Genomic DNA, 14,796 nt, shown 5'->3' on the forward strand with positions numbered 1-14,796 from the left:
AGCTAGTCAGAATTATTGTGTCCCAGGCCCAGCAACATCAACCCAAAGTGAAGGCCAAAAAATTACATTGTAACTAATGCTGAAGTTCTTATCTGTTCAAGCCTTCACTTGAGGGTGTGAAAGACCACAGGAAATGCCCATGCGGGGGGAGAAGGGAGTTTGATCTAATAGGAGGACAACCTTTTGTCCTTTGGAAAATTGAACTTTCAGGGGGAAAACATACATCAACCTGTCTCTTTATAGTCAGATTTCTCATTTCTCTTTAATTAATTGCTGGGAATGTAAGGGAAACGATTTGCTTCTGCTTTTGACTTTTACTCAAAGCCCTGATTCACTTTGAGGTGTGTTTTCTTTTTATATTTATTTGTTGAGGAAACTTTCAAAACAGTATTAAAGTATCTTTTCTGATAAAATGCTGTAATTTCTCCCAAATGTATACTTTTTTTGATTCAAGTTTAAAGGGAAATTTTTGTTCACGTAGGCGGAAGACTTAAAAATGGATCATTTTATACAGAGAGGAATTTGCTTGGTCAGAAGTTTTCTTTCTCCTCTGTGCTGTTATTGAAGGTTTTGTACTTTATCAGTTTACCTGCTGCAGTCCTGTGCTGCTATTCCTCAGCACAGCTCTTTGAAACACTGTAAGCCTGATTCTCCCCTCACTTATGGTAGTTCTACACCCAGGTGGTTCCATTAATTTCAGTTAAATTCCTCCTCATTTATACAGGTGTCAGTGGGGAATCTGGCCCTGGAATTGCAGTCCCAGGTTAGATATAAGATATGGTTAGCTCTGAACAATTAATAACAGGTCTGTGTCTCGCTGATAGTCTCTGCTTTCTGTTTGATCCTGCAATGAAGTCATAATCCTGTACAGCATTCTGACATCTGTAGTGCATAAATAATTAACAATATTTAGTACTGCCTTCAATATGGGAGGAGCAAAGCCCACTTTTCCATGTAAATAATTTTGACAAATGCAGCAAATGAGGGAAGAGAAATTGAGACTTGCACTTGAATCACTCTTTGCTCTTCTGTCTAGGAAGATTATGGGGAACAGGGATGGCTTTAACCTTTCTTGCCAGGCCTGGAAATTCCTTTGCTATCACTGACCCCACATCCTGTCCCTATTTCAGACTCTGTCCTACCCCTTAAAAATAACAGGAGTACTTGTACTCCTGTTATTTTTGCGGATACAGACTAACACGGCTGCTACTCTGAAACCTGTCCTACCCCTTCTATTCCTCCCCTGTCCTCTGAGAAGATAACTCCTGTTCCCTGAGCATGTGCAGGATGAACCACACACCCTTAGATTTTGTGAATAAAACTGGGCAAACCGATGTCCATGAAAATGAGAAATGTCTTTGGAGGATATTTTCAAAAGTTCCTAAGGGATTTATGAGCATTGTTAATGGGACTTGTGTTCCGAACATTTCTTCTGGGCTTTTTGAATTACCACTTTCTGTTTCTGAGGACCCATACCTCTACCACTGGTGGTTTTATAGAAAACAGTGCTATATCCTAACTGGGGGAGAGGGCAGCCCTCTGAGCTGGTGCAACTGACAGCAGGCTGGGTGAGTGCATTTGAACTCTCAGACCATCCCCAGCTCTCTCAGACCATAGAGTTGCCATGCTGTCTCCCAGTGAGTGCCCTCCTTGAGCCAGCCCTTCCCCACTTGCAGAGATCATTTCTACTAGAGAATTAGGTCATGTTAGTAAATGACCTTAAGATGCCGTGATAACTAGAATGTTATTAAGCATGACTTGATGGTCAGTATAGATGGGAACAAGTTGTGTTTAACAGTATGCCAGATAGTTAATTAGGCTTTTTATACTGTTGTACATGAGCTGAGAAAGTTCTCTGATTAGTACATTTTATTCATCTTAATAAATACATAAAAAGAATTTGAAAAGGAAGTTTTTATTTTAAACTGAAAATGAAAGCTTCACCTGTTTGAATGTCACAAGAAGCTGTGGCATTTTTTAAAGCTGTTTCAGGCAGCTGGAAGACAGAAAATAAACCCAAAGCAGTCTGGAGGAGAGATGTACTATTAAACCAATTTTAGGTACCAGACAGCACAAGCCTTTCTGAGATTCCTGTTGGAGGGGAAGCTTGTTTTAGCAATGAAGTGCACAGGGTAAAAGAGAAAACAGCAGTACCTTCACTCAGAATAGGAAGTGGATTTCCAAGGAAGTGAAGTAATCCAAATTAGCTACTATTAGCTAGAAGGAAAAGCATAAATCTCTTCTTGGAAGAAAATGAAACAAACAACATATAGAAATGTTGGAAGTGTCTGGGATGTCACTGGAGTACTGGAGGTAAAATGAAAATAGATTAAATTAATAGTTTCATTATCAAGAGCGGGGTTTGTGAGGAGAGGAATAGAAGTCACACTGGTTTTTGAAATTTCTTTGATTTACAGATTTTTTTTTCTATTTGTATATTTACTGTTTCATTTATACACTTGGAGCAAAATTATGCTGTTCTTCATTGAACAAAACCCCAATTTATGTCAATGGAGTTCCACCCATATGTTATGTGGTGTATATGTAGCTTTATAACCAGCTGTGTTTTCTGTGCTTATGAGAGTTTTGTTCTGCTGAAGGCAGCTGCCATTTTGTACAAAGTTCAACTACAGCCTGTAACACAAGAGACATGCACTCTGTGCTCTTTCATGGAGAGCTTACTTTGGTCTTTCTTGTTGCTTTCCTTAATCTGAAATGATTCTTTTCAGACTGCAAACACATTTTCTTCATTTGTGTATGGAAACATGAAATAACTGAAGACAGAATATGCCTAGTAGTTTTTGCCTGAGTCACGACTGCAGAATAGGCCCCTCATTCAGTAGGCTTCCTATCTATTTAATAAAATCAGTCCACAGTGATTAAAGGCTGTTTGTTATCTTTGGAAAGCTGGACCCAATGTAACTGCAGGGCTAAAAGGCTTTTCTCAACAAATTTTAAACATAAATTCACATAAAAGTAACATTTAACCTTTGGGCTCCTTCCCATGAGTCTACATAAAACATTTAGAATATGCGGGCTATAAAATTCTCCCTTCCACAGATGCTCTTGAATATTGAATGAAACCTTCATTTGATTCATGGCCAACAATCATATCAGGGAGACCATCTCATATACACTTTGGATGCCTGGCTTTTGTAGCTGTGCTACCCATCTTTCCATTTCTGTGCATGACATTTCCTGCCCTTTCATTCATTGTGAATTGCCTCTCTCTTTAACCTTAGGGTACCAATGCATTTCATTGGATTTGAAAGTAATGCTAGACTGTAACTGGCAATATACCAAGTGTTAAAGGGCATCTTCCAGTCTTTTATTTTAACAGTCTGCCTGAAAAATCTGAAATAAACTGATTCATGAGGGAATGTGTATACGTATACTATCTAACAGTATCTTCCAAGCCATTATAGTGAAGGAACCACATCAATTCTATTTGCTCCTCTTCAGTTGCTTTAGTAGCGATTCATAATAAGCATCTTTTGATTTTGATGGCGGTGAGTAATAGCATGGGGGTTTCAATGTCTATTTTTTATTGATTATTGTTGGCTAGGGAGTGTGGTGACATTGGTGGAGGTATAGATTCTTATATTGTATTATTTAATATAGGCAAGGGTTCTCTTATAATTTTTTGTATCAAACTAAATAAATAAATGAACACAGAAGTATAGTGAAAGGCAGTGCGATCTACCAGGGAGCCCAGAACTCCCCATTATTTATCTAATGTTTACAGAGTGCATGCTATCTGAGCTCAGACAACATTATTCAAATGCATGATTCGCCTTGTGGCTTTGAATAAGTCACTTAACCCATCTGTGTCCAAGTTTTCCCTCTGCAATATGGAGACAATAACTAGGGCTGGCTGGAAACCAGCAATTCCATTTCACAGGGTTTTGAAATTTGTTTTCCTTTTGCAGGGAGAACAAAAGGGTCGCCGACTCACTGTAGTCTGCTGATTAGGGCACCGGCCTGGGAGAGACCTGAGTTCAAGTTCCTGCTCCAAGTCAGGCAGGATCTCCCACATCCCAAGCCCCACTGCCCTAGCAACTGACCTATAGAGAACAGGAATCTCCCTCCTTCTCCAACACTCCTAAGAAACCTTCCTGACAAAGCTTATATTGGGTGACATGAGAATTACCCCATTCTGTTCTTTTCCTGATGCATCTGGCACCAGCCACTGTCAGAAGACAGGTTACTGGGCTAAATGGACCATTGGTCTGACCCAGTATGGCCATTCTTATGTTTTTAATTGTCATAGCTATGGATATATTTCCACAAAACATTTTGGTTTTAATTAAATAGCATTTTTCAGTTGGAAAAGAGTGTTGCTGAAAATATTTCAATCAGCTCTAATAATAATACTAATCTACCTGCCTCATAGAGGTGCTGAGAAGCACACCAAAGATGCAAAGCGCTAGGTAAATCCTAGGTGGTATTATTGCTTTCTGTTGATGGGAATATCAAAATTAATTAACTCCAGAGGTAAATTTTCACCAAATCTTTGCCTTTACCAAGTCAATCATCACCAAAATAAAACTTAGTGCACGTATTGTTTCATGCAGTTCCAGAATCAGGGCCACGCTGTGTGAGGCACTGTACAGACACATAATAGGTATGTTTATATTGCGCACTTCTTATGGCAGCATGTAGAGTACATACATGGGTAGCCCCCCTAGCATGAGTATAAATAGCAGTGAAAGACATTCTTGAACCCCGTGGGAATGTGCCCAGGCAAATACCCCCACAGCTTTCTATATGCCCAAGCAGTGCCTCCCCTGTCTATGCTCCTATTTTTAACAGTGTAGTAGCCTGCTGCGTCCCCGCTGCTGGAGCCTTTTCACACCACAGGAAAGATGCTGGCAGTGGAAAGGCTCTGGTGGAGGAGGCAGTGGGGAAAGTCTCTGACTGAAGCTTCTCTCTTCAAAATATTCTGATAAATATTTGTTGCTATGAGAACTGTCTTCAAACTTCAGTTCCACAGCAGGCATGTTGCTAGGGTAGCTTCACCCTCAGCTTGGCTTGTAATTCTATGCTGTCCTGTTAATGCTGTCTTCAACCTCCACTTCTGAATGAAAAGCATCTCCCTCCTCTCAGATCTTTGTAAGACTAATGTTAAAAATGTTAAATTCCTAATATAGATATATAGGAATATGTGCCTGGGCACATTCCCACGGGGTTCAAGAATGTCTTTCACTGCTATTTATACTCATGCTAGGGGGGCTACCCATGTATGTACTCTACATGCTGCCATAAGAAGTGCGCAATATAAACATACCTATTATGTGTCTGTACAGTGCCTCACACAGCGTGGCCCTGATTCTGGAACTGCATGAAACAATACGTGCACTAAGTTTTATTTTGGTGATGATTGACTTGGTAAAGGCAAAGATTTGGTGAAAATTTACCTCTGGAGTTAATTAATACATATAATATTGCACTGATTAAAATTAAATATAACATTTGTAACCCTTCTGCCCATCTAAGTTGGCAGCAACAAGGGCCGGGTTCTGTATCTAGGGGTTCCGTTTCAATAACGCAATGCAAAACCGGCTCGAGCCCCCACCCAGTGACCTGGGACAATTACATACCACCCCCCTGGGTACCTCTAAGAGGCAATACTTCCCCTCTCGCAAGCACGGAGTCTGAGTGTAGCAGAAAATGTTTAATAACATGAGGTAAACGACATCAGCATAAAATTGGAAAAACACCACAAACAGGATTCATAACACAACCATGAGCAAAACCCACCCCAGCAAATTGGGCTGTGTCCTTTCCCTTTGGCTCTTGAATCCAGCAACCCCAAAATCACCCAGAGTCCCCAAAGTCCAACACCCCCAAAGTCTCTTGGGTCCAGCAACCACCCAAAGTCCCAAAAGTCCAACAATCCTCAAAGTCTCTGTCCCTGGTCAGTGCAGCCCCAGAGTAAAAGGGGGGGGGGGCACGCAGGGTGTTAAGGGGCACCTTACGTGATCCGAGGCTGGCCAGCCGTCTGTTTCTCCGTGGGGGTTCCGCCGCAGCCTTCACCACGAGCCAGTCCACTTTCCTGCCATCCCACAAACTGCTCTGCTCTACAAGCCGCTCTGCTCCGCTCCCCGACCTGTGAGCCGTTCCAGCCGTCCCCGCAAACAGCTCCACTCGCCGTTCCTTGGGCCACGCCAACCGGCCCCGCAAGGCTCCGTGCCACTCGCTGCTTCTCCAGTCGTCCCCACAAATTGCTCCGCCAGCTGCTGAGCAATATAGCTTCAGGCTCCCCCACTAGTTAACACAGCACTCAGTGATCTCAGCTCTTAATAACTTTAGCTCTTTTGTGATTTCAGCTCTTAGCAATTTCAGCTCATAGTATAGTAGGGGAGCCCCAGTGCTAATGCACCATTGGCCCAAAGTGAATTCAGCTCAGCAGCTTGTAACTAGTCTCCTAATAGAATCAAAGTTAGCTCTGACATTCAACAGTGGAGAGAGGAGGTGATGCAATTGGTGTTTCAAACCCTCAGAGGGGGCCCATACCATTAAATACAAATACCTGTCCCTATCCTTTCTCAATTCACTGGGTTTTGTAACCCATGCCCCTTGTCAAGCAAGTGCTACTTAGGTAATGGTGAAGGACTCACTCAGTCCTTCTGTCATACAACAGTTCCACTGGCCTTGATTCACAGAATCAGGGTAACAAAACTTTATTCTTCCTGCCCCAATAATAGAGAAACTGGGGATCCCACACCAGCCAAAGTAACCACTTTCAGTTGCTGTTGTTTCATGCCAGGTCAGTGGGTGTGCCTATGCAAACAAGATCAGCCCCTGGAGTACTTTTCCACACTCGCCATAATTCACCACCAGATGTCAGGGTAGAGCTCATCCTGACTCTGCTTACACATTCAAGATGCACTCCTGCACAACACACTTTCCCATTAATGGTATCACCTCAAATTAACCTGATAAATAAAATTTGCTGAAGTCCTTGAGCCATATTCAGACCTGTCATAAGCAGTTGCAGTTTCATTGAAATGTATAGATTTACTTCTGTGTACACCAGGTCTGAATCTGGCCCTTTGGTTTTGGTACAGCTTTGTAGCCCAGTTCAGTTTCACTGGTGGTGGGGGATCAGATGTTACCCAGACATGTATATAGAAAAGCTAAACTATGTTAAAGTGGATTTCAGTGTATCCATTCTGACAGGAATGAAAAACTGCAGGCAGGCTGAGAAGCAGGAGGAAATATTTTATAGCTGAAATGGTTCAACCCTTGGGTGTTTTATGATTGTTCTGTGAATGAAATCTATCACAGTGATAGTGTTGTCTCCAGGGAAACGTTCAGAATGAATGCTATTACCTGGAAACTGAATGAAGATCGATTATCCTCCAGCACCTTCACATCCATAGTATATTTAAATAAGGGCAATCACATGTAATGGAAACATAGTGGGGAAGATTTTTGTTCTCCCTAAGTATATGAGCCATATTAATAGACTTGTTTCTGCTGTGTCCTAGAGATTGAACTATTTGAGTAAGGTGCTTCAAATAAAGCCAGGGATGAGCTTTAGCTTTGTTCATATCCGTTTGCTATCTAGGTGCTGCAGAATGGTTAATAACTCAAGGAGTCTTCTATACAGAAAATGGCTCTCAGTGCTCCAGTGTGCCAACAAAAGCCATCTCAACACAAAGGCCAAAATTATAGGAGGCCCCTATTGGAGAATAAACCAAATAAACCAAGATCACATCAAAGCTTGGTGTGCTTGTGCAATGACAGCCCGCATGTGGACTGAGGATATGCTTCCCACAACAATAGGATGGGGTGGAAGTTTCTGTAGGTAGCTAGCTTTCAGAGTTCCTGTCAAAATGATTACTTTAAAGGTGCTGGGATTTTATAGTATTATAATATTGTTAAGGTGCCTCGAGGCTCAGATAGACCTTTTTTAGTTATTTTAAATCTAAATAAATAGATAAAAATAAATGCCTAACAAGCTTATTCGGTGGTCTAGACTTATGAAGTCTAGTGAATGTTCATAGAGTGTGAGGAAAAATATATTCTAAAACACACATTGGGTTAGTCATTTTAATTAACCAGTTACCTCTTCTAGGTTTCTTGCTGTCCTTTGGGTCACTATTCCTTAGCTAAAGCACAGACTGGAGAATTCGTTTAAATTAATAAGTTTTATTGGCCAAAGCAGAATTTAAAGTAAGTAAGGAATTACAGCAAGCAAAATAAATACGTTTAGGTGACAGCATTAATAAATTATAAGAATGAATTCAACATGGGATGTTGCAATTAGTCATGAATTAATAAATCAAATTAATTTAAGATCTTATCACAGTCTTATTAAAAGGCAAACTTTATTCTAGTTGTCCAGTATTCTGGGCAGGTGATCTTGGTGCTTATGTTGGATCTTTAAAAACAGATTCTTTTCAATGTGCCAATAAATGGAATTATGAGACTTCCCATGGCATTTTAACAGACTACTCTAAGGCTTTTTGCAGTGGTGTTGTAGCTATTGTTGTCCCAAGATATTAGAGAGACAATGTAGGTAATGTAATATGTTTTACTGGACCAACTTCTGTTGGAGCATTTAGCTCAGACACTCCGATTTCTTTCCCCAGACCTAAAGAAGAGCTCTGTGTAGCTTGATAGCTTGTACCTTCCACCAACAGAAGTTGATCCAATAAAATATATTGCCTTATCTACCTTGTCTCTTTCATACTCTAAAGTTTGAAATGTAAACAAATTACTTAATTTTCAAGAAGGTCAGTTCAATCTAAAATTACCTTATCCAAGTGATAGCCCAACTTTGCCACCAAAATACCATATATTAAACCCTAAATATCATATATGGCAATGATTTAAAATGATTTTAATCTCTTGGATTTTACCATTTCTGTGAACTCTTATGCCAGTTTAATCTAGGGTCCAAATAGTGGTAAAAATCTATAGTTTACAAGCCAATTGAAAGTTTCTCTCATTTTGCTTAAGAAGATGTCACAAAAATCTGTGATATTTCTAGCCTGAACTCTTTAGAACATTCATGATTGCTCTCAGCTACCTTTTGCTATAGTAATCACAGTTTCCTATTACAAACTGTACTTAGCTCAGTTAGTGCAATGAGTTTTTCTGTGCTCAGCACTCAGTTACTTATTGATTTATCATAATTTCTAAATAACTCAGATTAAATGTGTTAGTGAAACAGAAGTATGCCTCCTACATTTTAGAGACAAGGTGAGTGAGGTGATATCTTTTATTGAATCAACTTCTGTTGGTGAAAGAGACATCTGAGGAAGAGCTCTGTGTAGCTCAAAAGCTTCTCTCTCTCTCACTAACAGAAGTTTGGTCCAATAAAAGATATTACCTCACCCATCTTGTCTCTTTAATATCCAGGCACCAACATGGCTACAACACTGAATCCTACATTTTAGTCATCTGCAGGATGTAACTATGGTGTGTATTATCAGACAGCATGTAGCTTAAATAACCAAGTCTGCACTTGGGGAAACAAAATACATGTATAAAAGGGTTTAGGATACTTATCAATTAGAACTGGCATATAGGTAGGTTCTCCAGATGAGATTAACTATTTCAGTGGCTCATTTCTTGAGATAGATAGAAGGTGGATCATTCAGATAGTTCATTCAACAGGTTATACCAGCTATATTCTTGCTCTCTTTCGGGATTTAATTGGAGTCTACCTAAATATGACTTCAAAGCAGTTAATAAGATGCCTATCAGTTGTAAGACTTTAAGTGTTAACAAACAATCCTGCTTTCAGTGTCTTTCGTTCAGGTGTTATGGCTTCAGGAACTGACATGCTGAACAAAACAGGATGTTTTATACAGTTTCTGTTGGGTGGTGCAGCCTGGCTCCTCCTCTTGGCACATTTGACGTGGTCCAGTCACAAAGTGATCCATGCTCTGTTGTAATGCATAAGCCTACAAATTTACCTTAATTGTGAGTTGGACTGTGAGAAAGTTTGTAAAGTGTGGCAATAACCTATAACAATAAATGTTGATGGGAAAAGATGCAAAAGGGAGTCAGACTAGGTTAGTCCAAACAAAAAGGCCTCCTGATATAATTCAAGGAATATATTATGATGGTGCCTGGTAAACAAGTGGAGCATGGGACTGGAAATCAATCAACCAAAATTGGTGTGCTAGAAATTAGGCCTAATCGGTGGACAAAATAATGAGGGGATGGGCTATATCCCCCAAACTCTCCCTTTTGGGTTTCTTAAAAAGAAAATACTTGTGTGTGTGTGGGGGGGGGGGGGGGGGAGAATTAGTAGAAATGGATGGCCAGAGGGATACTGTGATGCTGGCTGACTGAAAGACAAGAGAAGGGGAAGGAGCAAGCTTCACCAGCATGGCTGCCATCCCCTACCATTTCCTGGAACCCCTAACTGACTTCATCCTAATCCTGAGAGATGTCCTGAGCAGACCAGACCAGAGAGAGGGGCCCAGATTATGCCACAACCCCCACCTGCTCTGGCTAACACCACCTAGGATGTAAGACTTCGTCTCCTCCCCTATCCGCAATGTGTTCTTTTCCTTCCCTACCATATTTCTTCTTTTCTGATCTCTCTCCTTTTTCCTTCTGTCTAATCAGAGTGTGGCTTAGCTGGCTAAAACTGCATAATTTGCAACACTGCTGTGAGCCTGTGACCAGAAAGGCACCTAAATGTATTATCCTAAACAGTCTGACGCTGACAAGTTTGCCAGATTTTGGAGTGGCTGATAAGACCATGTGCTGTGCCTGTCAGGTCGTAAGTGAGAGTCAACGCTGGAGACAGAAATGCATTTTTTGTCTTTGCTGATCTTTTCTCTCCTCATTTGTGTGTTTGATTTGTTTTGTTTTCTAGGAAATGGGGGATTGGACTTTAATAAGAACAGCAACAACAACTACAGCCCATCTCAACTAACTGCTCATCTTTTCCTCAAAAGGACTGTTATTACTATCTTCAATACCATCTAAAAGACTGTAAAACAGAGGTTTGATTTTAAAAACTTTCCAGCTAAAGGAAAGAGAACAAGGGATATCATTAAAATGAAAGCCTTACTTAATACTTTACATTTCAAGAGCGTTAACTGTTTTTTCTTCTTTTCTGTATCTTTATGAAATGGCTAAAAAGAACCAGCACATCCCTCAGTCCACACTGCTTCCCGCAGCCCCCATTGGCCTGGAACGGTGAACCGTGGACAGTGGGAGCTGCGATCGGCTGAACCTGCAGACGCTGCAGGTAAACAAAGCGTCCTGGCCTGCCAGCAGATTTCCCTGATGGGCTGTGTGCCAAAGGTTGCCGATCACTGTTGTATACCAAACCCTGAATCGGTTTAAAACTGTTTAATGTTGGACAATTTCAGGGTCACTTTAACACATTTGACTTTTTGGGTCCATATATTCCATCTAAATTAATACACCAGCTCCTGGCAAAGATTTGAAACTTCCAACCAGAATACAAATTGTTTCCCTCATCATTATCTAATGAGAAAACAAGGTGTCTCTTTTTGAATTCTAACAACTTTGCCTCTGAAAAATTCCAAAATCGTTATGCAAAATATCTTGTGCCTTCCCAGCTTGTGCAAAACTTCTTGGTACATATGTTGAGTATCTCCTGGTTTAGCTTCAGTTAGCAACCTACTTTCACAAGTTGCTTTCCATGGGCTTCTCTTCAGTGTGGTCTTTTGGCTAATTTTACACAGCTTTGTCGTCTTTCCAAACTCACAGTTTCCTTGTCAGCACATTGCCGAAAAGTCTAAATTGTTGTAATCTTGCCACATTCCTTGACAGGTCTGTACTTGTTTAGTAGTTCATCATACCGAATTTAAAACACAGTATTATCCAAACTATTCCCAATATTCTTTGGGGTCAGGTCACCTTAACAGTGATACTTCCTCAAGTTGAAGAGATTTGGTACAGAATGCCCTAGATAGCTTTAATTCTCTATACAGTTTCTCAGATTTTAACCGATACCTTTATATCGCTATACTGCTACAGCATATTATTATTGCATTAAATATAACAACTCGATCTACTGTATATATCTCATAATACAAAATCTGAGAATAAAGCATACCATATAAAAGGAAAAAGGTATAAGAGGAAGTTATTTCACAATTTTGAGAACTGCAGGACAAGAGAGAGAAAAAAATAATGACTAGAGATAATGGCACATCAAAAGGTTCAAAACCTGGGCTTCTTTTCTGAAACTTTCCTGATTTTAGCTGAATCTCTTTGGTAAGGACATCTTGCAAGATCAGCTTTCTCTGTAATGTCTCTGCCCATGGTTGCATGAGTAGGCACAGCTTATTTTAGTTTCATTCCCTCCCACCCAGCCATTCGGCCCTTGATATCATGGCTCCAGATGGCTGATTCAGCACCATCAAACTGCAAGATTTATATATTGTGTGTCCTGGAAATTCTGCAAGCAAAGCAGTCTTATGGAATTTCTTCTGAGTCATATTTAACTCCTATTCGGGACAGAAAAGGAATCATGCCCAATATTTGTTCCAATGAGTCAACATTAAAAAAGAGCTAAATTTGGGGTAATACGAGTCAGCCACAGTATATAGTCATGGATCATTAAATCCTCACCAATTCTGCATGGTATTGCCTGCCCTTTCATTTAACTACCCTGATTTCCTTCCTTTTCTTAAAAAACAACAACAAAAAACATCCTTCTTCCTGCAAAGTATATGAAATTTCAAGGCTCCAGGACCATATGTATGTATAAAAATGACTTGTGGTTTGCACTAATATTTCTGTTGTTTCAAATGGCTTATATTTAAATAATGATCTTGGGCATTGTGCACAGTGATAATATTATCCTAAAAGCCGCTAATGTGTTTATTGGCATGATCTAGTTCTAGGAAGTTGTTAGGGGTTGCTGTCAATTAAAAAAATGATTTCTTCCTCCATATGTAGGATTGGCAGATACTGGTACATATATAATAGGGGCTTTGGGAATCATGATCTTAAGTTGTTTTTAAATTCATGGACATACTTGTGGATTTTACCTTCTGTAACTTATTTGATGAAAGTGTTGATGGGAAAGGAGAAGAACTTGGTTGTTACTGCAGTTAATTTTTCTCTCTATGCATCAGCAGCAACATTCTCATTTGGATTGTGGACAGCTCTTTAGGCTGTAAGTGGTCTGACCGGATCTCTCTGGTAGTGATCAGATGAGTGTTCTTGTTTCTTTTGGGGGATTACCTCTTTTGTGTACTAGCAGAACAGGACTTAATACATCTCTGTTATATTAAATCAGCATTTGTGGTGAGGATAATTGGAGAGGATAACTGGATTGTTTTGGGAATGTCTGAATCTTCCCTCTCAGGAGGAGGAGGGCGACTATGCATCTTCATATCCCAGCAGAGAGACAATTCAGCTCTTTCAAGACCCAGTAACCATTCCACTTTGCTTTTTCAAAAAATTGAAACAGATAATATTTTATTACACATGGGCAAAAATGAGTTTTTTCAACTGTAGCTCATGTATGCTTCTTCTCTAATTAAAAAACCCAACAACCTCTTTTCGCTGGTCTATGGCCAAAGTGTCATATGATCCTTGAGAGCTTTACTTATTTGTGAGTGTTATTCTTCAAAGGAGCTCTCCATAGGAATTGCTCAGATGCAGTCAATCATGATCCTGCAAGATTTGGATTAAACCTCACAGACTGATTTCCAGTTATACCAAGTGGAAATTCAATAATTCACCCATATCCTCTGTTTCACTTATGCCAGCAAAACTTGGCCTTTGATTTCATCCTTTTTGTCTGAAAGGTCAGTGTTCTTGCAAAAGTGTCAACTAGCTTGATTTCTTGCAGTATTAATTCATTAAAGAGTTAATGGCCTACTGTGTCCATGAAGAGCACCATGGACTATACTGTCTGACCATCTGCTACAGAAAGATACAGAGAGCCCAGAAAGAATGATTCATAATTCTGATGCAATATCCTATGGATAACATAGAACAGTGCACCAGATGGGAAAAGTTGAATTTGAATGTATTATTGAGTATACTGAGCAGATGGACATGGCTATGGTTAATGTCACACATACTGATGTACAGTAGGGCTGAGCAAGGGGCACCTGGACACTGTGGCTTATTTTGCCAGAAGTAACAGTATGTGAATTGCCTTACTGAACAAACAACAACTATTAACATGATACCTGGAAATCCAGAATTCCCATCACTGTATATTCTGGGGTGAATTCATTCAGTGGCGTTGCATGGGAGGATCTGAGGGTAGAATTATACCCACTGCATAGTATGTTAGGGACATGCTATGAGGACAAAATGTATGCCAATTGTTCAGGTGTGAAACAGCTGATCATATCTAGATTTGGTTTTGGTTGAGTGAAACTGCTCATGTGTTCCAACAAATATTGGTCAAAAAGTCACTCTGAGTTGACAGGAAAGTGTTTGCTTTGATAAATACTTTTATGCTAGAGTTCACACAGTAAACACATCTGTCAGGTAAGTCAAAAGTTAATAGTTGGATTTGAAGTGCTTTTAAAGAACAAACATGCAATGTGATAAGATACCTGTATTACATCTAAAGAGAGGGGCTCTTCTTCAGGGAGCACTGTGGAAAAATAAATCCCATCCACTGATATATTTAGATTTTAAATTTGAACCTGCTCCTACTAATCACCCATATAGTTACCAATCACTTCAGGCATGATCCAGTGCTGCCTTGTGCCTAGGGTGACCAGATGTCCCAATTTTATAGGGACAGTCCCGATATTTGGGAATTTTTCTTATATAGGCACCTATTACCCCACACCCCCGTCCCGATTTTTCACACTT

The sequence above is a fragment of the Emys orbicularis genome, chromosome 4 (assembly GCF_028017835.1).
Source record: "Emys orbicularis isolate rEmyOrb1 chromosome 4, rEmyOrb1.hap1, whole genome shotgun sequence".
Classification (NCBI taxonomy): domain Eukaryota; kingdom Metazoa; phylum Chordata; order Testudines; family Emydidae; genus Emys; species Emys orbicularis.